Source organism: Petromyzon marinus, chromosome 66 (assembly GCF_048934315.1).
Source record: "Petromyzon marinus isolate PM22_M1 ecotype Great Lakes invasive population chromosome 66, UKy_Petmar_22M1.pri1.0, whole genome shotgun sequence".
In the NCBI taxonomy this organism is placed as follows: domain Eukaryota; kingdom Metazoa; phylum Chordata; class Hyperoartia; order Petromyzontiformes; family Petromyzontidae; genus Petromyzon; species Petromyzon marinus.
Window position 1 is genome coordinate 659,969 of NC_133732.1, and position 25,583 is coordinate 685,551.

The following is a 25,583-nucleotide window of genomic DNA, read 5'->3' on the forward strand; positions in this document are numbered from 1 at the left end:
GGATGAAATGTTGTCGAAGGAGGAGGACGATCCGGAATGGTTAAGGGATCTTTACAAACAAAACCCAGAGTTATCGCCTGTGCAACGGTCGAGTTTGCATGCGTTGCTAGTGGAATTTAAAGATGTGTTCAGTTCAGGGAAATACGACGTGGGTCGAACGACGTTGTTGCAGCATCGTATTGACACGGGGAACGCATTCCCGATCAGGTTAAATTCGCATCGTGTAGGTCCTCTTGAGAAAGAATATATTCGGCGATCTGTTGATGAAATGCTAGAGCAGGATATTATCGCCCCATCGTCCAGCCCGTGGGGAGCCCCTATTGTCCTCGTTAAAAAACGTGACGGAACCATGTGATTTTGTGTTGACTATCGGAAATTGAATAAAGTTTCGGTGGCGGAAGCGTACCCGCTTCCACGAATTGATGATTCGCTGGACGCCCTGTCCGGCGCCAGAATCTTTTGGACCCTCGATTTGTTGTCGGGCTTTTGGCAATTGCCCCTGGATAAAGAGTCAAGACCTAAAACGGCATTTCGGACACCACAAGGATTGTATCAATTTAACGTGCTCCCGATGGGACTCCACTCAGCGCCGGCGACCTTCCAGCGATTAATCGAACTCGTGTTGTCGGGCCTGCAGTGGGAGTCATGCTTGATATACTTAGATGATGTGATTGTTTTCAGTAGGAATTTCGATGAACATTTGCAATGGCTGCGCACCGTTTTTGGCAGAGTGCGGCGCGCCGGATTGAAATTTAAACCACAGAAGTGCCAATTGTTGAGAACATCGGTGAAGTATTTGGGGCACGTTGTTAGCGCGTCAGGAGTGGCCACTGATCCGGAAAAGACGAGTTGTGTGCGTACATGGCCAGTGCCGAAAACAGCAGGGGAAGTGCGTAGCTTTGTGGGCTTTGCGTCATATTATCGGCGGTTCGTTAAGGATTTTGCCACGATTGCTCGACCATTGCATACGCTGACCGGGAAAGGTGTAAAGTTTCAATGGGGGATTGCTGAACAAAAATCGTTTGAAGTGTTGCGGGCCGCACTGGCGGACGCACCGCCATTGGGATACCCGGATTTTACGAAGCAATTTATACTTGACACGAATGCCTGTGATACGGGCATAGGCGCGGTTTTGTCACAAATGGTTGATGGCGTCGAGAGAGTGGTGGCATATGGCAGCTGGGTGTTATCGCCGGCGGAGCAAAAATACTGTGTGACGCGTAGGGAATTATTGGCGATTGTCCATTTTGTGCGCCAGTACCAACCGTATCTATACGGCAGGGAATTTTTGATCCGCACTGATCACGCGGCGCTACAGTACTCGCTGCGCGTGGATCAGCCATCGGGGCAAATGGCTCGCTGGATTGAGACCCTCCAGGAGTACTCTTTCACGATCCAGCAAAGGAAAGGAACGCACCATGTAAACGCGGATGCTTTGTCGAGGTTGCCGCGACTGGCTGAGACGTGTCGGTGCGCAGAGGGCTCGCTGCGTTGCGGCCCGCCGCTGCAGGAGGTTTCACAAACGGTCGCTGCAGCGGGTTCGGGGGTGCCAGGGATAATCCCTGGAGCAGGACTTGGACTGTTGGGGTTGTCATTGAAGCAGTGGAAGCAACTGCAGGTGGAAGATTCCTCGCTGACCAGGATGAGGCTGCGTGCGTCTCGTTCAAGGGGATCGGAGGATCGCCCATTTTTTATGTTAACGGAGGGGTTTCTTGTTCGCTGGGATGTGGAAGCACAAAAATTTTGTATTGTTGTCCCGAAGGTGTTGCGGGGGAAACTGATTAACGAGATACATGAGAAATTGATGCATCTGGGGGAGAAGAAGACTGCGTTGACGGTGGGGAGTGAATTTTACTGGCCGGGAATGTTTAACGATGTGAAACAGCATGTAAAAGCGTGCCAGGAATGTGCACGGAGGAAAGCGCCGGCACGGCCATATCGTGTCCCTTTGCAATCGATTCAAGTTTCGAGAGTGAACGAAATTGTGGCACTGGATATTTTGGGTCCGTTTCCCGTCACCCCCCGAGGGCACAGATATTTGCTCGTCGGGGTGGAATACTTAACTCGTTGGCCGATGGCATGGCCGCTAGTAGACCAGTCAGCGACGTCGATCGCTGAGGCTTTCTTGCAAGGATACGTATTAGATAAGGGGGCCCCGGAACATTTGCTTACTGACCAAGGCAGACATTTTTCATTGAAATTGATTAAGGACGTGTGTGACTCGCTGGGGACCAAAAAGATCCGGAAGTCCCCGTACCACCCGCAGACTGACGGGATGGTCGAGCGGCTGCATAGGACGCTGACGTCCATGCTTTGTCACCAAGTAAACACCGCTCAAGATTATTGGGACCTGCATGTTGCAGCAACGCTGGCCGCGTATAGATTGGCCCTGCATGCCTCAACGAGGTACTCGCCATTTTTTCTGATGTATGGACGGGAACCGGAAGCGCCGGCTATTGTGAAATTGGGAATTCGAAAACGGGAGAAATCTACGACGGTGCCTGCTCCGATGCAGGTGGCTTTGGACCGTCTAAGGGAAGCCCGGGAGGCTGCATTGAGAAATACGGCACGACGACAAGCCGCTAATGAAAGATTGTACGGCAGGCAGCGGCCACGAGAGCCGTGGAGTGTTGGAGATAAAGCCTGGTTGCACTGCCCCATGGTGCCGGTGGAAACGTCCCCGAGATTTCACCGCCCCAGGCAGGGGCCCGTTGATATTGTGGAGGTTTTACGGGATCGGAGTGTGCGAATAAAATTCGGTCGTTGGACATGGTTTGTTCACCCGTCGCGCCTGAAGAAATTTGTGTTACCATATGATGCCTCATCCCCCATCTGAGAGCGGCCTGTATTGGATGTGTCCGACGAACCTGTGGGGAGGTCACAAGTGCGCGTGTCCCAGAGATCTGCCCCCCGTATGCCTGCAGGATCGCCCCTTTTGGGCAGGGTTGCTGACCGGACGCCGATTGAACGGCCACAGATCCGGACCAATGGCCGTCCCGACCGTGAACGACGGACAGCCCCGCCAGCTGAGTGTCGCTGGGACAGGGATGGGCGCAGGGTTCATTGGCAAGACGAGCGAGGCCCTCCCTTACCGCAGGGTATCCCGTGCAGGGGAGATGGACCGGCAGTGGGAACCCGTTCCAGGAGGAATACAATACATTGACTTTGGGGATTGGGAATTCTGTATAAAGGTGTTGTGTGCATGTCGTTGCGTGATTGTACAAAATGGTTGTATATTGCAAATGCATTCTGTATATATATTGTCATCGTTCCGTCCGCTTCACTCCACTACTCCAATTCGAGTATATCGTAGCCAGGGACGGCTCGGTTCTCTCATCACGGGGGGGGGGGGGGTGATGTAGTGGAGTAAACAATACGCGTAGGAATTGTCCATGTACAGATGTACAGTACATACAGACAGACAAGGAGAACAGGTCACATGAGGTCGAACAGGTGGTCGAGTCGTGGGTGGCGTAAACAACCCGAAGTAATTAAGGGAGTCCTGGCACGAGGGCTGTGATTGGTCGAGAGGCTGTTAGTGTTAAGTGGTGGCGTCTGGATGTCTGATGAAGGGGACAGGTGCGAGCTGATGGAAAACGGCCAGCGAGCCACGTGGCAATTAATTAAGGCTAATGCGAAAGGGGATAAAACGCGAGGTGGTTTTGAATGGAGGGGAGTTGCTGCTGGGGAGTTGTTGTTGGAGAGTTGTTGCTGGGCAGTTGTTGGCGAGAGGTGAAGAGATACGAAGAAGACAGCTGGAATGTTAGGGAAGAATAGATAGAGAGCCGGACCCCAAAGACAGTAAATAGCGGTAGGGAGAGTCAGCGTTAGCAGAGATAGATGGAGTCACTGTGTGTGAATAGATAGAGGGAGTCACTGTGTGTGAATAGACAGACAGGATACTGTGTGTGAATAGATAGAAGAAGAACCACTGTGTGTGGAAGGGAAGTCACTGCGTGTGAAGAGATAGCGGCGATACTGTGTGTGAGGAGATAGAAGACGGACCACTGTGTGTGGAAGGGAAGACACTGTGTGTGAAGAGATAGGCGAAGAAACACTGTGTGTGGAAGGGGATGCACGGACGATGTTGAAGTAAATCGGAGTGTCCGAGTTGGCGGAGCACGGAGAGAATTACTGTGTGTACGGAACGATGGAATTAAAGTGACGGCGGAAAAAGAGACGGTTGTCGTCCGAGTGAATTCGCGGCACTACATATATATAAAACATTAAAAATTCTCACGACGTTTCGACCATAACACAAACGGTCGTCATCAGGTGTGTCGGTTTGCATAAATTAATATATTTTAAACGGTGTATGTGTTTATTTATTTATTAAAAACCGTCAGCGCCACGCGCAGCGATTTGGCAGTTTATTTAGAAGGACGAGTTCATCTATGTTCTGAAAAGAGGAGGGGGGAGACGAAAAATTAATGTATGCTGTCTGAAAGCCACTGTAAGCGTGAACAATCAATTAAGACCTGAAATGGTTTATCAAATCTTTCCAATGATTGCTAAGCCAGAATCCATCTTCTCGGTTGAAATTGTCTCTGTGCTTGTACATGTGGATAGCCTCATGAACGAATCTCTCATGGTACCCAGATGGCTTACAAAGGAGACCTTAAACACGGTAGGACCAACACCTCGGCCGTGGCAGATCATTGTTATAATTCAGTAGGCTCACATGAGATTGACTTTTCCAAGACAGAGGTTCTTTGTAAGCCATCTGGCTACCATGAGAGATTCGTTCATGAGGCTATCCACATATACAAGCACAGAGACAATTTCAACCGAGAAGATGGATTCTGGATTAGCAATCATTGGAAAGATTTGATAAACCATTTCAGGTCTTAATTGATTGTTCACGCTTACAGTGGCTTTCAGACGGCATACATTAATTTTTCGTCTCCCCCCTCCTATTTTCAGAACATAGATGGACTAGTCCTTCTAAATAAACTGCCAAATTGCTGTGCGTGGCGCTGACGTTTTTATAAATAAATAAATACACCGTTTAAAAATAAATACATTTATGCAAACCGACACACCTGATGACGACCGTTTGTGTTATGGTCGAAACGTCGTGAGAATTTGTATTGTTTTATATGTATTTCATTATTTTATTGTTTCCCTTCAACGTGACTTTACCGAAAGAGCTAAGAATATGAATGTGATTGTACTTTCTGAACATTTAAGTTTAACAAGTCTTGTGAGTAGAGCACCATGTTTAACAGTTTCAAAGGCTTCTGACAAGTCAAGGAATAGTGCCCGTTTTTCCAGGTTACTCGAGAAAAAAGTTTAATACATCCACCATAGTTGTGGTGATGCAGTAATCTGCTCGAAAACCGACTGTTTACTGTTTACTTTTTAGACATCAGTTTATTCGTGATTTACATATTTTTCGATATCGAGATCCATAGCCTCAACACACAGATCAACAGACTCGCATATTAACCCATAGGTTCACCGCAGGGACCCATACATAGACTTACCACAGAGACCCATAGACTCACATCGAGGCGACCCACAGAGGAGATCCATCTTTTTTCTTGTTGCGTTGTTCTTTTTATTTCAAACTTCTTAACGATTAAAATTTAATTGTTTCAAAGCACACAGATGAGCTCAAATGGACTGCTTTTTGTCGTGGGCTTCCCATGTTGCTGCAACATTCAGCCTTAACTTGTCTTGTGGTACAGCAATAGTGTAAAGGAGAGCCGACACAAGTTTACAGGGGGTTCGTCTCTTATTCCTTTCTCCAGTCCACACCTGTCCCCAGTCGTCTCAATCTCGTTCCCGCCAAGATTCCCCGTTCCCGCCCATTCTCTCCCTCATATCTCCTCGCTTGCTCCTCCCCCTTCCCCTGTCACCGTCCCACTCCCCCTCCTTTTGGTGAGAATCCTTCCCCCGACATCCCTTACATCAACCCCCCCCCCCCCCCCCGGAAAAAACAGTCCTCGCTTCTGTCTACCCCATGGACCATTTATGTTTCTCCATGAGCCTCCCCCCACTGACAGTGACGACTGCCCTTAACCCCCCCACAAACATATACAATTCAATATAACACAACAACATCAATTAAACGGTCTGCCCGGGTCTCCAGCCAGAGCCCCGTAACAGCCCGGACATCCACAGGCTGCAGATCACCGCGGTGGCCCCCTCCGTTGGAGGCCCTCTCGTCGCGGTCTCTGGTTCGGTGGCGCCGGTGTGGCCTTGTCTGATGCTGCCGTCTCCCCAGCCCCCGTGACCCCCGCTCGTGCCGCCTCTCCGTCAGGCCTCACATGGGGCGCCGTAGGTGACAAGGGAACACAGGGCACCAGACCCCCTGCCGGTTGGCGAGTGGTGGTCAGCGACCTTGGCCCGGGTCGGGGTGATGATGATGGCGATGACGATGGCGATGACGATGGCAGTGATGATGGTAGAAATGCTGGTGGAGAGATGTATGGCTTAAGGCGGGTGGGGTGCACAAACCATCGTCGCTTAACCAGTTGGACCTGGACGCACTGCGGTCGGAGTGCTTTAACGACCTTAACCGGCCCTTTCCAGGGTCGGTGCAGCTTCGGTGAGATGCCGACCAGCACCTGTGGACAGTGTAGCCGTACCTTGGTCCTCGAATTCAAAGGGCTTGGCTGTCACTGTCCTCTCCTGTATCCGTACATTGCTCCCTTGGCTAGTGGCCGATGCGGCCTCGGCTGCTTGGCGGGCCTCCCTCAAATAAATGAGGGAGGCCTTTAGTGCCTTTGGCCACACGTCAGCTCTCGCGGGAATGTCTGTCAGCTGCATCTCAATAGGCGGAATGGGATCCCGTCCGTACATCATGAAAAACGGCGAGAACCCCGTTGCCACGTGCGGGGCCACCCTGTACGCCGCTAAGACCGATGGGATGTGGAGGTCCCAGTCGGAGTGGTTTTCGTCCACCACTTCAGACAGCATGGCCGCTATCGTGCGGTTAAGCCACTCCACCATCCCATCGGTCTGGGGATGATACGGAGATGTTCGGACCTTTTCAGTGCCCAGGATAGAGAAAATATCCTTCAATAGCTGTGAGGAGAAATTCCTGCCTTGATCTGTGAGCTACCACTCCGGTGCCCCCTTATCAAGAACATAGCCCCCCACAAAGGCATTGGCAATGGTCTGTGCCATTTGGTCCGGGAGGGCCCACGCCATTGTCCACCTTGTGCAGTACTCGACTCCAACCAACAGGTATTTATTTCCCTGTGGCGTGACCGGCAGTGATCCCAGGATGTCCAACACAACCAATTCGTTGACCCTGGTCACTGTGATGGGCTGCAGGGGCGCCCCAGTTAGCCAGGGTGGTAGCTTCCGCCATACACATTCGACACAGGTAGCGACCCATCGGTGCACGTCAGCGGTCATGCCTGGCCAGAAGTACCGACCCTGTAATGTGGACAGTGTCTTCTGCCCCGCCAGATGTAGCAGCTGGCGGCAGTGCACTTGCATGACCAATTGTCGACGCAGCGACTCCAGAACCACCAGGCATCGCCGGCGTCCTGCCGGGTCCCATCGCATGAGGAAGTCGTCCCATACGATGTACTCCTAACCCCCGTGCTTCCGCTGAGGCGCGTAGCGCTAGCAGGGGGGCCCCCTCCAGCTGTAGATGTCTCCAATCGTCCAAGGTCAGCCCCAGGTCGTGGTCGGTCAGCTGGACCTCACCCTGTGTGCCCTCCGCCCTGTGTATGGGAGCGATGATCGTTCCCTCCGGCCTCGCCTCCTTGCAGCGTACTGCGCCTGTGGTGCATGCACAAGGGCCCTGGGGCGCCAGCCGGGACAATGCGTCCGCGTTGGCGTGCCTGGTCCCCTTGCAATGCACCAGCTGGCCCGAAGGCTGGTTGATGCGGAGCGAATACTGCAAGGCCGCGTTTTCAGTGCGGACTGTAAATTTGCGACAATAAAGGTAGGGTCGAAATTGCTGCACAAAGTGAACGACCGCCAAGAGTTCCCTATGTGTGACGCAGTAGTGCTTCTCCGCTGATGAAAGCACGCGACTACTGTAGGCGATAACCACCTCCCGACCCTGCTGGATTTGTGACAAGTCACTGCCAATGCCTACATCACTGGCTTCCATGTCCAGAATAAAGGGGAGGCCAAAATCCGGAAAGGCCAATGGTGGTGCATCTGTCAGACGCGAGCACAGCTGCTGGAATGCCTCCTCCTCCAGAGGGCCCCAATAAAACCTCTGGTTATTCGCCGTCAACATGTGCAAGAGCTTCGCAATGGTTGCGAAGTTGGGTACAAACCGGCTGTAGTAGGACACGAAGCCCACACACCTGCATACCTCTGGAACCGTCGTGGGAACAGCGCAGGCCTTCACGCAGGCCGTCTTTTCCGGGTTTGTAGCCACTCCAGACTCACTGACGACGTGGCCCAAGTAGCGTACCGACGACTGCATAAGGTGGCACTTCGACGGCTTGAGCTTTAAGTTCACCTTCCGGAACCGCAGGAATACCTGACGTAATCGGCCAATGTGCTCATCGAATCATCGGCTGAAGACAATGACGTCGTCCAGGTAGAGGAGGCACGTTTCCCATTGGAGGCCTGCTAAGGCCAACTCCATTAAGCGTTGGAACGTCGCCGGTGCAGTCTGGAGGCCCATAGGCAGGCAGTTGAACTTGAACAGGTCCTGTGGTGTCCGGAACGCTGTTTTAGGCCGGGACTCCGCGTCTTGTGGGAACTGCCAGAACCCGGACAATAAATCCAGTGTACTGAAAAATTTTGCTCCTGCCAGTGCATCAAGTGAGTCGTCGATACGTGGTAGGGGATATGCGTTGGCAAGCATGACAGCATTGAGGCAGTGGAAGTCCACGCACAATCTCAGTGACCCGTCTGACTTCTTGACTAGGACCACCGGTGCCCCCCAGGGACTCGAGGATGGGGAAATTATGTCGGCCCGCAGCATCTCCTGCACCGCTAGTTGAATGTGCCCTCTTTCCATTGGGCTCATTCTATATGTGTTTTGGCGCAGGGGTGCGGCGTCTCCCGTGTTGATGCGGAGCTGCAACAGATTTGTGCATCCTATGTCGAACGGTCCCCGGCTGAACACGTCCGAGAACTCCTGCAATAACGAGTGCAGCTGGTGCTTATGGTCGGGCGACAAATCCGGCTCAGGCCCCGCCAGCTGGTCCATCCATCAGTCGACTCCCCTGTCCTCGGACTGGCTGATGCTTCCCAAAAGCTCTGGCTCCATCCCGGGGGCTCCTAGTGACAAGGGACTGACGTGGGCCTGAACCGTTCCCGCCTGCACCGTCGCTGCTCTGTTCGAGGTGTTCAGCACCTGAATGAACAGACGCTGGTTCCCCTGGACAATAGTTTCGGCCCCCACCAGTGTGTGGCAATCTGTGGTGGCTGACACCGGAGAAACCAGGGCTGTCACGAGGGAGGACCGATATCGCAGCGGAATCAGCATCTCGGCTGCCGGGGGAATGGAGACAGACTCAGTGACCAGAGCCTGCACGTAGGGTACCCCCCGGCCGGCCCCCTCCGCCTTTAGGAAATGGAGATGAGTTCCCTGGACTTCCACCCGCCCATTGGCCAGATCGATTTTCATAGGCATGCGCCTCAGAAAGTCCAAAAGCTGCCCAATCTGTATCGGGGCTTCAACCTGGCCCAGGAAGCCCATGCTCCCTCCATTTGCTGCAATAAACGTCGTCTTGACGGGAACTAAAGGCCGGTTTTTATCATCTCGTGCATGGTGCTCGAGATGATCGTGGCCAATGCCCCCGTATCAACCAAGATGCGTGCCGACACTCCCGTGATTTCACCGACCAGGACCGAGGTTCCTGACGTGGCCGCTACCACCCGCCTTGCCAGCTTCCTCCATTGTGTGGCTGAGTCCGGCCACTGACCAGGCGGCGGCTCACTATCCTGCGGTGTGTGGCGAGATGACGGGAAATGGATGTGAACGGGCCGAAGACGGGGTTGCCCCCTTTGGAATATGTCGCAGCAGGGTGAATGCGCCCTTGTTACATGGTGTGGGCTCCCCCCTGGGGTGCGGGCTGGGCTCCCCATGTGGTGTGAATTGCCCCCCCTTTGTGACGTAGAATGTGCCCCCTTTGTGGTGTGGGGCGGCCCCCCTATTGTAGTGAGGGGTGGGGATTTGGGGGTGGGCCTTCCCGTGAGCCCATCTCTTCTCCCCTCCCCTTCCTTTGTTGCGGGGGCGTGGGCCCCCTTTATGGTGTGTCCTGCCTCGCTCCGCCGCATTGCGAGGGTGAGGCGGTGCGTGAAACTGCCTCAGCTCCGGGGCCGCTTCCCCTGGCGACTCGCTGGCGTCGCAGGTAAATAGTGACGTCACCCGCGGCCGCGACTTCATCCCCGGCTGCAACGTCACTTTCGGCTGTGAGGCCCCTTCCAGCCGTGACGTCACGTCTGTCCGTGACGTCACTTCCGACCGTGACTCGGATCGCAGGCCCCATCGCAATCCCCGGCCCCGGCACGATCCCCGGCCCCGGCGCAATCCCCGGCCCCGGCAGGGTCCCCAGCCCTGGTGCGATCGCAGGCCCCAGCGCAATCCCCGGCCCCGGCGCGATCCCCGGCGTGGTCCCCGGCTCCGGCGCGGTCCCCGGCACCGGTGCAATCTCCTTCCCCCGACGAGGACGGTGGAGCCCAGGGCCCGACACCGATGGTGCCCACCCTGAGGAGGCCCCCGGTGAGGTTGCGGCGTTTCTATTCCCGGCCCGGCCGTTAGGCCGGGCGGGACGGTGTCACTCGCCTAGTTCCTGTCGGTGTTCGGCCCCGCCGGGTTTCAGGTGGAGTTGCCCGCCTCCGGCTCCGTGCGGCACCCCCTCGCCACATGCCCCTCTCGACCACAATGGTGGCAGACCCACGGGGCGTTTCGTAGAGATGGCTCGGCGCGGTGTTGTAGAGGCGGCTGCTAGCGGCGTGGCGGCTGGTCGCGCCCCTGGTCTCTCTGCTCTGCCAGCCCCCGGATCGCCGCGTAGACCTCCAGCAGTGATGGCTCCATCTCAGATGCCGGAGGCCCGTTCCCAGCTGCCACGTAGGCAGCTTGCGGAGACGGTGCAGGTTCGGCGGTTGGCGTCGCCGGTCCCAGTAGCGCCGCAGTAACGGCCCGGCTGCTCCCCCCCGCCGCGCCAGCCACCTGGCCCACGGGTAGCGCCCGGCCCATGACCTGCGTTCCTCCGGCGTCACCACCGGCATCACAACGCCGGCTCGGCAAGCGTAGGCGATGAGGTGCTCGAGGCGAGGGAAAGCCCTCCTCGCCAACACGAGCAGCACACCCCTGTAGGCTAAAGAGGACTCTCTAGCCCCCCGCGGGCGGTCCTGACCAGTGAATTAAAACATGTACACCTGGCCCTCAAAAGGAATGGTTACTCTGACCGTACCATCCGCCAAGCTGTCTCTCCCTCCATACAGAAACAACCACTTGATACTCCGGTCAAAACCATCACACTTCCATATATAGCAGGCGTTACTAAAAAGATTTCCAAAATTCTAAACAAACACAAGATCCAGGTCCGGTTCAATACAGTACACAAAATTTGTGATCTGATCCCATCCGTGAAGGATGTCATTCCTGATTTACAGTACCCCGGGGTTTACAAATTGAGTTGTACCTGTGGTGATTGCTATATCGGGGAGACGAAGCGACATGTCTCTGACCGAATTCGCGAGCACAAATCAGATTTGAAACACGGCAAAACGAATTCTTCTGCCGTGGCTGATCACTGTTACAACGCTGTGGGGGATCACGATATAATTTTCTCCGATACCTAGGTTCTTTGCAAACCCACGGGCTTTTATCAGAGATTTGTTCATGAAGCAATTCAGATCTACAAACACAATTTCAACCGAGAGGATGGTTTCAAATTAAGCAACCATTGGAAAGATGTTCTAAATGGAACTAAACATTAAACTAATTTCAATGGTACAGTATATTTTTCAAGTAGTGGTACCCCAAACTTTCGCAGCTCTTATAAATTCCCTTTTCAAACCATCAATAGGTAAACTCCCCCTCCCCCCCTTCCCCCCCTCCCCCGCGCCAAACGGCACGTACACCACCTCTTTCCTAAAATCGGCCAATCAAATGCTAATTTTTATGCTAATTTCTTTGTCAGAACACCTTGTTTGCTCGCACACAGTTTAAAGGTCCGCTGTCTGAGCGTGGTTGTGTTTCGCTAAATTCTCCTGTTTGATGCGTACTATGTGCCTCGGTGAATGTATATGCTCTGACTTTAACATAGCTATTTCTGTGACCAGTTACAAGCTAATCACTCAGCTATTTCAATGCTAAATTCTATGCTAATTCCTTTGTCAAGGGGTACCTCTGCGGATGTGTATACTTTAACTTAGCTATTTCAATGAGCCATTTCAATGCTAAATTATATGCTAATTCCTTTGTCAAGGCGCTTGGTGTTTTCCTTCTCACACAGCTTAAAGGTTGTGATTTAAGCTTGGCTTCTCCCACTCCAGCGCTGTCCTCCAGACAGTCTCGTCCCTTCACCTGATGAAGGCCGCTTATGTTGTGGCCGAAACGTCGTGATTTTTTGTCATTTTATTTTCACCTACGTGACTTTACCCAATAGAACCAAAGAGTATGGGTCCTGGAACTTTCTAAAGGCGCCCTCAGCTGGACAGTAGATCTACCCCCAAGCCTCGTAGGCCGCCTGTTGCATGGTCTTGCTGTGCGTGGGAAGGGAGGTTATAAGAGGCGAGCGCATCATCGTCTAGAACGGATGGCAACGCTCGTAGCGGCCACTCGAGAGAGTGGAAGGCAGCCTTGAATCGACGGACGAACGCCTCATAATCACCTTCCTCGGCAACACATTTTTCGACGGGCCCCAGCCGGCGCGCCCGTCCTGCCACCTGCTCCCCCCGTTGCGTGTTTAGCCGTGGTGGCTTTGGCGGGAGCGGCGGCGGCTGGCATGACGAGGTTGGTTGCGGCTCAGGCCCGGCTGGCTGGTCGGCCTCCGGGTCCCATGGCGCCTCCTCCCGTAGTGAATGTGGGAGAGGCCGCAGTAGCTTCTGGAGTGCCCTCTTCACGCGGGCCATGCGGTCCTCCATGCGGTCCGGGCCCCCTGCTGCTGTTCCTGGTAGCAGGCCCCCTTGTTGCCCTGTATGTGGAAGATCCCCGGCCCCTGCTTCCTCTTCTGTTGGCTCTCTTCCGTGGAGGTTCTTCCTTGTAGCCATTGTCGATTCCACCGCTGCCACCAGATGTAAAGGAGAGCCGACACAACGTTGCAGGGGGTTCGTCTTTTATGCCCTTCACCAGTCCACATTTGTCCCCCAGCTGTCCCAATCTCGTTCACCCCAAGATTCCCCCGTTCCCGCCCATTCTCTCCCTTATATCTCCTCGCTTGCTCCTCCTCCTTCCCCTGTCGCTGTCCCACTCTCCCTCCTTTTGGTGGGAATCTTTCCCCTGACATCCCTTACAGTAGTAATGACAGCAACAGCGTAAACAACAAAAGCTGCATAAGCAGCAAAAATATAAGTAATGGCAGTAACAGTAACAACAGCAGCAATAGCAACAACAGCAATAACAGAATCAACAACTGAAATAACAACAAGAACAGCAGTAAGAACAGCAGCAGCAACATTAACAACACTAGATTTGAAGCTTTCGTGACTGCAAGGATCCATACTCTTTGGTTCTATTCGGTAAAGTCACGTAGGTAAAAAATAAAACAAAAATCACGACGTTTCGGCCACAACACAAGCGGCCTTCGTCAGGTGAAGGGACCAGACTGCCTCGAGGACAGCGCTGGAGTGAAACACAGCCAAGCTCAGACCGCGACCTTTAAGCTTAATCCCTCTCACACAGCTTAAAGGTCGCGGTCTGAGCTTGGCTGTGTTTCACTCCAACGCAGTCTTCGAGACGGGCTGGTCCCTTCACCTGATGAAGGCCGCTTGTGTTGTGGCCGAAACGTCGTGATTTTTGTTGTTTTATTTTTTTACCTACGTGACTTTACCGAATAGAACCAAAGAGTAACATTAACAACAGCCACAACACCTTGCGATGGTGACGCTGCTACTTCTGCTGCTTGCAGGGGGCCTTGCTCTTCGCGTGACTCCAACTGAGCGAGCCGTGCGGTTTGGTCAAGCAATGCCCCCCCCCTCTTCCCTGGACAATGGGGGGGCCATACCCAGAATGTATCTTGGCCTGGATCGACAGACCAATTCTATCTCGTCTAAACATCGCCGATACTGTGGTGGGACTCACCAGCAGCCTCGGCCCAGCATCCAACGTCCAGAAGGGAATGCTGATCGGCCGACTGTGCTACGATCTGCTGTGGAAATGCCGACCCCTACCCGACCGTGTTCGCCAATTGTTCTGCAGATTTAGTCAGTTCTTCCTCTGCCCTACATCCATGTAAGAACGCCTTAATTGCCATAATATTGCTGATATCGGGTATCGAGCCATACCTTGGACCAGGGCTCCTTAACGTTGAATTGATCAAAGTTGATCCAGGATCTGATCAATGATTGTGGACTCGACATATTGGCCGTTTCCAAAACCTGGATATATGACGACTCACGTACTCACCCACCCAACCACTCGATCACCCACCCAACCACTCGCTCACCCAATCATTCACCCACTCCGCCACTAACTCACCCACTCCGCCACTTACCTACCCACTTACCAAATTGTTCACCCACTCACCCACTAACTGACACACTCATACACTCACTCACCCACTCACTCACCTAATCACTCACTCGCTCATTTACTCACCCACTCACTCACCCATCCACAGTACACCACACTATACAACTTCCCCAAATCGTGGTTTAGTTTTTCCAGGAAATCACATGTTACTTATGCAACTCAGCACAATCTTAAATATATTTAATATAAATATAATTAAAATATTATAATCACGGGACATTTGAATTAAATATTTATATTATTCACCAAATGTACCAGGCCTATATATATAGCTATTGCAATCACAACCATAGAATAGTCCAGGAGTGGTTTCGACATTCAGTGTCTCATCAGCAGTAGAGTTGGGGAAATGGAGGTGATTTTGGTGCAAGCCAATATGTTACTAGCATTGGCGTCCATCTACCCAGGTAAGGTTAATAAAAACTCACCCACTCACTAACTCACCATCCACTCTCTCACTCACCCACTCAGCCACTCACTCACACACGCACTCACTCATTTACTCACCCACTCATTCATTCGCTCACCCACCCACATCCACCCACTAACCTGTCTTCTCACCCACTCACTCACCCATTACCCCACCCACTAATCCACTCACCACCCCCACTCACTCCCCCACTCACCACGCCCCTGGGGACCAGTGGTGGAGGCTCTGTATAAGGTAAGGAACCTCACCCACTCACTCACCTGCCTACTCACCACCCCCCCACTCACCACCCCCAGGGGGGCCAGTGGTGAGTTGTAGGTACAAGGTGAGGACTCTCACAAGCGCCTGGATGGGTGCTGGGACCGGTGCTGAGATCAGCGTGAAGATTAGAGGAGCGTGCGACACCCTAAGTGCCACTCTCTCCTCATCTACCACAGGACTCACCCCCTTCCTATACGGACAGGTACCACGTGTCACTCCGTGAGTGAGTCGGCGAGTGAGTTTGTGAGTCCGTGTGATTGAAAGCGAGTCCTTGTGTTAGTTAGTCCGTGAGTCTGTGAGTGAGTCCGTGAGTGAGACTGTGAACCCGTGTGTATGAATGTGAGTCCGTGAATCCATGAGTCTTTGTGTGTGCGTCTATATGTGAGTGAGTCTGTGAGCCTATGCGTGAGTCTGTGTGAGTCCGTGAGTGGGTCTGTGTGTGAGGCGGAGTGGTGACCCAGCGGTTAGCACGCTGCGCTACGATCCCGGCAACCGAAGTTCGAGTCCCTCTCACGACCAACAACACCAGTGATGGTTATCTGAACCGGCCTGCCTAGGTAGACTCAGACTCAAATGGGTACCTGGTGTGGTGTATCGTAAATATCGCCACTGGGGAGATGAAGGCGATCAGACACGGTGCTGACCACCTCACCCCCTCGCGCGTTGTTCCCGGCCTTCATAGGCGCTACTCGCTAACATCACTTACCCCAACAGTCTGTTAAGGCTACATAGGGCAGCTTAGTCTTTTGTGGTGGTATATGTTTGTAGGCGTTCTGAGACTACTGTGGCTCGGGTGGAGGCAAGGCCATGACTAGGCCTCAGGCTTTGTATAGATCTATGGGCGCTGGTGTATAGGTCTCTGTGAGTATGATTTTATGGGTCTCTAAGTATGGGACTCTATGGGTATCCGTGGGACTCTGGGTTTCTGTGGGTCGCTATGGCTCTGTAGGTCTATGGGTCTCTATGAGTATGGGTTTCTATGGGGCCCTATTGGTCTATGGGTCTCTGTCGGTCTATGGGTCTCTGTCGGTCTATGGGTCTCTTATGAGAAGCGGTTTGTAAGGGTCTCTGTGGGTTTCTGTGAGTATGGGTTTATGTAGGTCTATGGATCTCTGAGAGAATGGGTCTCAGTCGGTCTCTGTGAGTGTAGAAACATGTGTTTAGATTATTTGGCCGCTATACATTCCCACACGATGATGCCACTTGGTTGAGCTTGCATTTGTGATAGCCAGGTCGCTTTTGAAAAACATCTATATAGCTCAATGGGCCTTTCCTGGAAAAAAAAAATTCTTATATATATAATTATTGCAGTTGCAATTCTTAATCAATTATATTTCATTTAACTTGTGTGTATGAAAAAAAGTCAAATTTAAATCTCATTTTAGTATTTGTAAGTTGTGTAGATTAACCACTCACTCACCCACCCATCCACTCACACCCACGCACTCATTCACCCACCCGTATTCGCCCTCTCCTACTCAGACAGACGAGTTCCACGTGACTGGTGACCACGTGGGGCCTCTCTTTGACGTCACAGTTTGGCACGACGGCTCTGGGTATTACTCAGCATGGCACCTCGAACGGGTGGAGGTTGACGAATCTCCTGGAGTCACCGTTGAGTTCCCGTGCAATTGCTGGGTCTATGGCAACACCCCCATCACGTTGAAGCCCCAGGTGAGGTGTGGCGAGCTTGTGGGTGAGCAGGTGGCTGGAGTGGGTGGGTGGGTGAGTAGGCGTGCAGGAGGAGCTGTAGCTTGGCTCACTGAGTCTCCCACCCACTCACCCACCCATCAACCCACCAACCCACTCACTCACCCACCCACCCATCAACCCACCAACCCACTCACCCACTCAACTACCCACCCACTCACCAACCCACTTACCCACTCACTCACCCACCCACCCATCAACCCACCAACCCACTCACCCACTCACTCACCCACTCAACTACCCACCCACTCACCAACCCACTGACCCACACACTCAGGCACTCAACCACCCGCTCACTCACTCAGCCACTCAACCACCCACCCATTCATCCACACACTCACCCACCTACTCGTCCACTCACCCACTCACCTCTCTCCTACCACTAGGTGCCGCAGGGGACATTTGGCTGCCTGCGAACGCCAACTCTGGGGTGCGGTGAGCCTCCTCCAAACCCTTCACTTGTATCCATCACCCTGGCTTGACTCACTCACTCACTCATCCATCCACCCACCACATCGTGATTGAGTGAGTGGGTGAGTAAGTGGGTGGGTGAGTGGGTGAGTGTGTTTGTATGTATGTTGAACTTCTTTCGCACCATACGAGGCGAACCTTGCTAATCGGAGTGAGTTGGTGACTGTGTGTGTCGGTGAGTGGGTTAATGTGTGTATATGTATGAGTGGGTGAGTGTATATATATGAGTGGGTGAATGTGTGTGTATATATATGAGTGGGTGAGTGTGTATATATAAGAGGGTGGGTGTATGTATATATATGAGTGGGTGAATGTGTATATAAATGTGTGGGTGGGTGTGTGTATATATATGAGTGGGTGAATGTGTGTATATATATGAGTGGGTGAATGTGTGTGTATATATGAGTGTGTGTGTGTGTATATATATGTGTGTGTATGTATATGTGTGTGTGTGTATATATGAGTGTGTGAATGTATGTAAGTGGTCATTCCCTCCCTCTCTACGCTTGCGAAACGTGGACCCCCCTAATGGAACATCTTCGCCAGTTAAAAACATTTAGGCTAGCCTGCCTACGATCCATCCTGGGTTTAACCAGGCTGGATTGTGTGATGAGCTCACAAATCCTTGAAATATCTGGGCAAGGTCCCATCGGTGAGCTCCTCCGGCAGCCAAGGGTGCGTTGGCTGGGTCATGTAGCCCGCATGCCCAGCCACCGCATGCCGAAACAGCTTTTGTTCGGCCGGATCGAGGGGGCTAAACGGGCGCGGCACGGGCTAGAGAAGAGATGGAGTGATGTGGTACAAGAGGACGTGGAGCTGAGTGGATTTGCCGATGACTGGTACCAGCGGTGTCAAGATCGGCCTCTGTGGAGGAGGCTCGTGAAGGACGCTACTGGGCAGTTGGAGGCAGTCGCCCTCCAACAACAACGGAGGGCGGAGGAGCGACGCTCACAACAACGAGCAGAGAGCCGGGTGGCTAAAGCACAGCAGGTTGGCACAGTAGGGGGCAATGGTGGTGCATCAGCCAGTCATCTCATCTCTGTCATCTTTGTCAGTCGACCCGTGGCAATTGGGTCTGCCCCGTGACCTCCTGCCAGCGGGCGTTCGACACTTCACGTGGCCTCAAGGTGCACATGGCCTGGCACAAGCGTCGTGGTGACGTCACCGCCACTTAGTGGCGAATGGCGGTTGTTGTTGTTGTATATGAGTGGGTGAATGTGTGTATATATATGAGTGGGTGAATGTGTATATATATGAGTGGGGGTGTGTATGTATGTATATATATGTGGGTGTATATATATGAGTGGGTAAATGTGCGTATTATATGAGTGAGTGTGTGTATTATATGAGTGGGTGTGTGTATGTATGCAACTATTTTGAACTTCTTTGGCGCTGTATGTAGTCAACCACGCTAATCAGAGGTGCGTGAGAAGGACAAAATGTAAACACAACAAGCAGTTCTAAAGAAATGAGTTTTCAATCTGCACGATTTAAAGTGGATAACTCCAGTGGTGTCCTGATATGAAAAGGAAGAGCATTCCAGACGGCTGCAAAAGCAATTCTGAAAGCACGCGATACAATTATCGTCTTTGTTCTGTTAGCCAAAAGCTACTGCAATGATGAGTTTGCATGATGGTTTATGCTCCTTGATGAGATCAGCAAGTTATTGTGGTCAATTTGTGACAAACGTTTTCTGTGTATTGAGTGTGACCTTATAATGTATTCGTTCGTTCATCAACTGGAAGCCAATGCAGCTCGGCGAGCACTGGATGGACAGAGTCGGATCATGCAACACGTGCCAGCGAATTTTGTAGACGCTGCAGCTTGGGAATGCTTTTTTTTCCAGACGTCCCATAGTTAGTTGCAATAATCAAGCCTTGTCGATACTACACTACACGCCACCGTATTGGCTATTTCACAGCTCAAAAGTGGTTGAATGTGTCTTAGAGCCCTGAAATGAAAATTGCAGCACCTGACTAGATATTTCACCTGGTGATCAGATGGCATATTCTGGTTAAGTATGGTGCCGATGCTCAAGATGAGTAGTAAACTGAATCCTGGAGTCTGCAACCACCACACCTGTTCCTTCCACAAAGCAACCAACAGGACCTCCGATTTTTCTGGATTAAGTAACATTTCGCTTCGTGCAAACCACACGTGCACCACTCACGTGCAATCTTTGAGGTACCGAGTCTCTCCATATCTAACTTTCCCTTGACCGCAGCGTACACTTGTGTATCATCAGCATATTGATAGGATGACATTGGTGATGGGAGTGACGTATTTTTAAAATAGGAAGGGCCTGATGACGGACCCCTGTGGTACGCCAGCTAGACATGGCAATGAGTGTTCGTCGCCCAGCTTGACGAACTGTGATCGACCATGTAGGTATGACTGAATCCACTCCATGTGCAGAACCCCATACACTGAACCTTGACCTTAGTTGCCCAATATGTATCTCATGGTCGATATTGTCGAAGGCATCTGAGAGATCGAAGCCAACCAACACTGCAGCACACCGGTCATCCATGATCTTGTAGAGGTCTTCAGTGATTTTTGGTAGAGCTGTCGTAGTGCTGTGGGACTTCCGGTATGCCAACTTCAATATGCTGAATCTGCCCGTTGTAGCGATGTGGAGAAGAAACCGCCTCAGACACAGGTGCTTTATGACCTTTGAAATCATACTCAGGTTTGAGATTGGACGATAGTCTCCAGGGTCACTATCGCTCAAACCAATTCTTTTCAGGAGTGGTGTCTGGGAAACAAAGTATTTGCCAGTTGGACAATCAGTGGCGCAAGTGCATCTGAGCATGATTTGAGAATCAATGTGTGGATGTAGTCGAGCGGCGATGTTTTTACTTGGCAGCCGTGGGGTGAGCATCGACACCTCTACCACCGACATTAGTGCCAGGGTCTCGAGTTTTGCATCAATTCCATGTTGACAGAACTCAGATGGCAGACCGGCAGAATCCGTTTCCTTCAAGTTGAAAACTGCCGTCTTAATCGTTACTATTTTATTGGCAATGAACGTCGCAAGTGCTGTGCACAGACCGGCTTGACTAGCTGATGGGTGGTTGGAGTGCAGCTGGACCCTTCACGACGCACCAGAGCAAGGAATGTACGAGCCGAATGATTGATGCGCAGAGCCATAGAACAATCTGCGAGACTCAATAACAAGTTGTTTGGCAGATCTGCAGGCGACTCCGTAAGTGTGTATATATGAGTGGGTGACTGAGTGGGTGACTTAGTGGATGTGTGGGTGAGTGTCTGTGTATATATGAGTGGTTAAGTGGGTAACTGAGTGGGTAATATATGAGTAGGTGAGTGTGTGTATATATAAGTGGGTGAGAGATTGAGTGAGTTGATGAGTGAATTAGTGAGTGAGTGTGTACAGCTGCTGCTGCTGCTACTACTCGCTACTCACAGCACTTGCCCCACCAGCCTATGAGAGGCTACTTAGGAGCGAAGGGAACCTTTTTATTGTTTTTATTTCAACTCAGCTCGAGCCCGGTACACAGCACCTATCACAGAACAAGGAGGAGGTGTGGGGCGTAAATCCTGCAAGCAAAAGTCCCGAGATCGACGGCATGGCAGGGTTTGGTGAAGAGGGGTGGGTTGGGTACACCGCATATTAAGCTCTGTAAAAACCGGGACCATTGGGCTTCGAACTCCCCGCTCTCTGTATTGAAGCTCGTGGCTTAAGTGTCCAATGTATGGAAGGGCGAGGAGGGAGCTATGCCACTGCTTCCACGAGGGGACAGTTTGGTCTTTCCAATTTGGTCAGAATAATCAGGCATGCGCCGATGTTTTGACACAACCACAGGTGTCAGGCCCCGCAGCGTGGTTTCGACTGAAGGGGAGAGATTGGTGCCACAGCGAGGGCGACCTTTAACCTTTACCTATGTCACGTGTGTCCCCTCCCCCCACACCCCTCCCCCCACTACCCCCACTTCACAGGACAAGCCCCCCACAATCCCCGGAGTCAGCCACCCACAACCCACGCAATCAGCCGCCCACAATCCGCAAAGTTAGCCCCCCACAATCCACGAAACTAGCCCCCCACAATCCAAGGGGTCAGCCCTCCAAAATCCACAGGGCCAACCCCCACTGCACTGTGCCAGTGATGGCATTAGCCCTGGCGAGCAGCGTGTGCATCTGCCTGGCCTCGCTCACCGCACTGCTCACCGCACTGCTCACCGTACGACCGCGGCGAGTGCCCCGAATCACTCCTCACCTGCTCACCACTTACTCACCACCTACTCATTAATTGATATACTCGCTCACTCAACTACCCACTCACTCACGTACCCACTCACTCACCTACCCACTCGTTCACTCATTAATATTCGCATCCACCCACTGACCTACTCACCCGCTCACTCATCCAATCATTAATTTACTCACTGACACACCCACTCACTCACGCACTAACCCACCCACTCACCCACCCAGCTATCCACTGACCCACTTACTCACCAATCCAACCACTTACCAACCCACTCACAGTACTTGCCCGTACAGCCTGCTAGAGGCTACCCAGGGCATCTTTGTCTGTGTGCTGCTACTTGCTACTCACAGCACTTGCCCCTACAGCCCTACGATAGGCTACATAGGGCAGCTTTGTCTGTGTGCTGCTACTATCTACTCAAAACACCTGCCCCTACAACCCTACTAGAGGCCACCAACTCACTCACCTACTCATTAACCCATCCACTCACCCACTGATTGTTAACAGTTCGCTAGATTTCACGCACAATTTGGGACCAAAAGCAGTCAATTTTGCTTCCCCAAAGTGATTGGAACACCTACGATGTTCCCTCTCTTGACATCTATCATTCTGTAATCTAAACTCAAACAAACTATAAACTTTGTTTATTTTACCAGGTAAGACCCACTGAGCTATGTAGCTCTAGTTCAGTGAACTGGTTATCATAAATGATAGCTCTACGAAGTGGCTATCATCATCGTGTGCGAATGTGTAGTGAGTTCAACTGCGTCGAAGACGTACTCTTTGAAGGTGTAGTGTTGTAAGGACGAGCCGACTTTTTAGGAGGCACACTGTTTATTGTATTATTTCCTTATACAATGCTTAACACACACAGAGGGATATTCGGTCCCCTCACCCGATACCCTAGGGAGGTACAGCCTCCGGACCTGGCGGGACTCACACGTCTACCGCTAACCTCCTTGATACCTAAGGAGGTACAGCCTCCGGACTTGGCGGGACTCACACGTCTACCGCTATCCTAGTCCTCCGGCTAGGACCTAGGGGAGGCTATCTGATCCACCGCTGGCCCGGTGGGTCCTGACCACTGGGTATGCCGAGCCTTAGCCCTTAGAAGGTCTGGAAGTCTGGTCCAGGGTCCTGGCTAGGCTTCAGCCCAGTCCTCTGTCTTCGTGCAGGGAGAGAACTCCCCGAGGTCCGTTGGGTCACCCATCTTATACTCCTTCGTGGCCAGGTAGAACCAATCACACATTCCCACGTGGAACCGTCTGATTGGTTCGTACCAACCCTGGCTACGATCCGTTTCACCTCGACTGACCCCAACCGTTGTACCCAGGGGTAATGCTGCACTGCCCTGGTGGCAATGCAGGTTACGCAACAGCGCGTAGTTAACACCTCTACAAAGGCAACACATTTATTTAACACCAACACATGGGCTAACTGCACTAGTTACCACGTGACTGGTGTAGTTAACCAGGTGGTGACCACCAGGCTAACTACACTAGTTACCACGTGACTGGTGTAGTTAACCAGGTGGTGACCACCAGGCTAACTACACTAGTTACCACGTGACTGGTGTAGTTATCCAGGTAGTGACCACCAGGCTAACTACACTAGTTACCACGTGACTGGTGTAGCTAGCCTGGTGGTGACCACCAGGCTAACTACACTAGTTACCACGTGACTGGTGTAGTTAACCAGGTGGTGACCACCAGGCTAACTACACTAGTTACCACGTGACTGGTGTAGTTAGTCTGGTAGTAACCACCAGGCTAGCTACACTAGTTACCACGTGACTGGTGTAGTTAACCAGGTGGTGACCACCACCTGGCTAACTACACTAGTTACCACGTGACTAACTACTATGGACCGGACCACAACTTGGTTCCAGGTCCTCGTGTTGGAGACTCTGTAGGACGTAGAACGTAGAGGAAGGTTTCTTCAGGATGAACAACACCAGCCAGCCCCTCAGGGGGACCCGGTTTATATCATCTGTGGTGGGGCCGGCTTCGCCCCTGGCCACGACCACCTTCCAGAACCCTCCAGCAGGATCTCGCCCCGTACCACGTGACCACCACCCAGCCCCCAAATTGGACCCCTCTGTAGACTTGACCGGTCACGTGTCCTCTTGAGTCAACCAGAGTGCACGGCCTCCAGTAACCCCTTCCCTATGGCCAGCACTCGCACACCTGATCCTCTAGGGCTGGCATTGCACGCCAAGCGTGATGGCATCCAGCGCTGTCAATCAGCGCTGACCGAGCCCCTCTAGGGCCGGTACTGCACCCACATCATAGTGGTGTCTGCGATGTCAAGACACCGCATGCCGTGCCTCTCTAGGGCTGGCGTACACAGTGACATCCTGTGATGTCACTACAAATGTATAGCAGGCAAATTCCGTAATCGCTCTCCTTTCTATCCGTGAGTTCTGAATTCGTGAGTTTCTTACATTCCAGAGCTACTCCACGGTACAGTATACTAATTCCTTATTCGCAACACGCCGGACTCCAGTATTCGCGAGTGTACGTAGTGCCAGACCAGAATGTTATATTGTAAACTGGCTGCGGAGATTCGGCACAGCCCCCTCGGCTGCCCGCTTTGTCATCAGTCTCACAGTAATCCCGCTCTCAACTCGCTTATTGTGCACTAGTTCGAACACGTACAATCAATACCGAATCGCCTCGTTCTGCAGATCGATTCCAACGTAATCGAACGTCCGTCCGTGTGCCGCCGCCGTCGTTCAAACCTACGCGCCCCAGCATGATAACGACGGGAAGTGCAGCGTTCATCACAGATATAGTGTATATGCAGATTGTTACTTTACACGTTCTTACGACAGTCGACTCGTTTAGACGCTTTGGTATAAACGAGTCGACTGCGAGGTCCATCATTAAGAGCGTGAATGCTCTCGGGGAAAGTGTCGCGGCGAGCGCTCCCCACAGTGCCTGAATGATAACAGCTGTGCGGCATTGTTATCAAGCGCCTGCATCTCCTGAGGAGTTGTCCTTCTGAATTCCTCACCATCGCCAATACCTCCATAGTCAAATCATCATCATCACCACCACAGCTAATTAAAACATTGTTGCGAACAATGTATTATTTATTGTGGTCGATGTTATTAAACGTTTACCATTTCCCCCCTATGTTCACTCATACCAGGAACATAACCAATGTTTTACCATTAGGTTTCTGCATTTGCGAATTCTGTATTCGCGAGCGTTTTCAAGAACGTAGAGAGGGTTTACTGTGGAGGGACAAATCGGAGGACCCAGTGAAAGATCCACTCGACCACCACGGGGACAGAGATAGAGAAAACATGCAAGCTCCAAATATACAACAGGTGTCGTCAGGGTCGGGATCGAACCCATGGTCCTCCTGTATACCAGGCAAGGGAGATATGTTGTATATATGCCTTTAAAAAAATTATATTAAGTATGATATTGTCTCTTTTTAATGTCATGGCTCCAGGGAGACGAATATGGGTCCGATGCATGCCGAAAGTCGGAAAAACCAGATGATGAAGCCAAACCAGCACTAGAATGAGCAGCAGGTAAACAGAATACAAGAGACATCGATCAGATGTGCATGATGAGAATAACCAGAGCTGAGGAGGACCTTGAAGCTGAAGTATATTTGCTTCCCCAGAAATTAACCTCACTCATGTAGCAAAGGAGGAACACGTTCATGACAGGCAATAAAGGAATGACCCTTGCAAGGGCAAGGAGTGACCCAGGGGATTTATGAGAGAGCAAATACAGGGCAAAGAGACAAGAATGTCCCTTGCTATTCACTCTCTGAATTAACAAACCCCGGTGCCTGGAAAGTTGAAACGTTCAAATGCCAACCACTGCATATAA

The 25,583-nt window shown here is 52.0% G+C and overlaps 1 long non-coding RNA gene across 2 annotated transcripts; it reads left to right on the plus strand.

Annotated features, from left to right (window-relative positions):
* Window positions 1-14,673: 14,673 nt before the first annotated feature.
* LOC116956649 (uncharacterized) lies at window positions 14,674-23,302 on the plus strand. 2 transcript variants are annotated; one of them, XR_012930331.1, is made up of 5 exons: window positions 14,674-15,039; window positions 15,359-15,525; window positions 16,806-16,997; window positions 17,420-17,468; window positions 21,462-23,302. It is a non-coding gene; the product is annotated as an uncharacterized LOC116956649 (long non-coding RNA). The 2 variants fall into 2 exon arrangements; XR_012930330.1 differs by having other exon boundaries at window positions 14,894-15,039; window positions 17,420-17,463.
* Window positions 23,303-25,583: the final 2,281 nt, after the last annotated feature.